The sequence below is a fragment of the Erythrolamprus reginae genome, chromosome 1 (genome assembly GCF_031021105.1).
Source record: "Erythrolamprus reginae isolate rEryReg1 chromosome 1, rEryReg1.hap1, whole genome shotgun sequence".
In the NCBI taxonomy this organism is placed as follows: domain Eukaryota; kingdom Metazoa; phylum Chordata; class Lepidosauria; order Squamata; family Dipsadidae; genus Erythrolamprus; species Erythrolamprus reginae.
In genome coordinates this window covers 387,430,197-387,432,197 of record NC_091950.1, presented here as the reverse complement: position 1 = coordinate 387,432,197, position 2,001 = coordinate 387,430,197, and the positions used below count along the sequence as shown (strand labels likewise).

At 35.6% G+C, this 2,001-nt stretch overlaps 1 long non-coding RNA gene across 1 annotated transcript; it reads left to right on the top strand.

Annotated features, from left to right (window-relative positions):
* The first annotated feature begins 230 nt into the window (after window positions 1-230).
* Window positions 231-1,244, top strand: LOC139161954 (uncharacterized). Its single transcript, XR_011558198.1, has 3 exons — window positions 231-259; window positions 801-854; window positions 1,184-1,244. It is a non-coding gene; the product is annotated as an uncharacterized lncRNA (long non-coding RNA).
* Window positions 1,245-2,001: the final 757 nt, after the last annotated feature.

The following is a 2,001-nucleotide window of genomic DNA, read 5'->3' as shown; positions in this document are numbered from 1 at the left end:
AGTTCTTTGTATTCATTTGAGAAAACCTGGAGGTATTTATTCATAGCCATTTCTATTGTATGTTTAACTCCACCCCACTTCCCCAAAATATCAAGATTCATCTTAGATTGATATTGCTAGGAGAACATAAGAAAATGTTCTTAGATTGTTCTTTTCCAAAATAAATGCTATTGTTGGAAAATAATTGCTTTGTTCTTGTTTTCTAACCAATTGCTGTTCTTTGTTGACTAGTTTGCTGTTTGAGAAGATAGAACATGTGGTGAGTGGTACACAATTTTCTTAGGGTATAGTATCAGGAGTGTCTAATACATTGTGCATTGTTTATTACTGGCAACTGGATGTGCTTATAGTGACTTCTAATTGTACAGAAAATTCAAAGGTAGAAGAGAAGATGGACATGGATTAGCTTTTTTTTCTACTCTGGGAAACTGACACATTTTTATTTTTTATTTATAATATATGTTGGCTTCTGTTTAGCAAATATTGCAAGGGGAAAGAGGGAAAACAGAGAGAGAACTTTATTAAAAGCTAAGTAATGATGCAAAATAAATAGCCTGCATTTAAAATGTGTGAGCTGTGCAAGTGGAAAACCAACCCAAATGAACTTTCTTATTTTTATATTTTAGTTAGTTTGCCTCTATTGGTCTTAAAGTCATGATCATTATATTGTATTTCACCTAAAAGCGTTTAGATTTTATTGTACCTTCAGCTTTTCACTTATTGACAAAGTTTGTTCAAAAATTGGAAATGCAAAAACTGTTGTTGACTCTAAAATGTTATTCTCTCTCTACAAAATCCAGTTGTTGGATGCATGCAGCCATGCAACAATGGAAAAAACTGGACTACCTTGTCAGGTGAGTGTGTGTATGCATCAATTAGTAAGAATTTCTTCCTCAGAAGCAAAAGTCAAACTTTTACCACATAGAATGGGAGAGGGGGAAATCTTACCTTCCCTCAATCAGTGAAAAGATGGTGGGTGTAGTATTTCCTTTGATCAATGCATTGAAAATCTGGTTTGGATTGGTCATTATCTACTTCCCATAGTCCCTGAAGGTACAAGTAAAAAGGATTTTTTTTTAAAAAAAAATGAGGCATTAAGTGAAGGAACAAGAATGGTTAGTTAAGATGAAGAAAGACTTGAAATTCAATCTTTTCTTTGGTATGAAGAAGCTTTGTATTTCAGAGCATACAAGATACTGGATGTAAGGGAGAAGCTACGGAACACATCAAGGAAAAAGAAAGGCAACTGCTAAATGCTGAAACTGCAAAAAAAAATTGAAAAAATGTAGTGTAATTATGATGAATCTGTATTAAACTATGCCAGATATTGTAACGGAAAATAAGTTGTTCTCTAAATTCAACTGTGAAGCCTTTTTCCCTAGAAATCTTCTATTACTCAGAAAACCAAAGGGTCACAATCTTGGGTCAAGGAATGAACTTGTTGCTCTCTTAAAATGCAAGAAGCAGAAATTGAAGCTCTCCTTAAACTGACCCATAACTTTTATTGAGTTTCCTGGCAGAAAAAAGAGGCAGAAGTATGTACATAGGAAATAAATAAAAGCCAAGATGGCAACTGCACTCACACAATCAAATCTCTGCCCCCCCCCCTAATACTTACTGAATCACATGTGCAATTCATATTTATAAAGGGATGAAGCTTCAGTTGTGCTAATGCAGCTAACATCATTACTTAAAAAAACAACCTTTCTAATGGACAAGTTAGAAAAAAAACTTAGGCCAAATCCAAGGGCTTAGGAAGATTGTTGTGTCCTGTCACATTGTCCACTTCTCTAATTCCTTAATTTTGTTAGTGGACCTTTGAAAGGAGATGCCACTCAAGTTCCAAGCCCTCTTGTGTTGCCTACCTATTTGCTCCCTTTGACCATGTTCTTCACTATGACAGATGCAGTTTCCACATCTCCGGGACAGGGGGCAGCTCCATAATAGTTGGCAAACCCTAAAGCAGTGATGGCGAACTTTTGGCACGGGTGCCACAGGTGG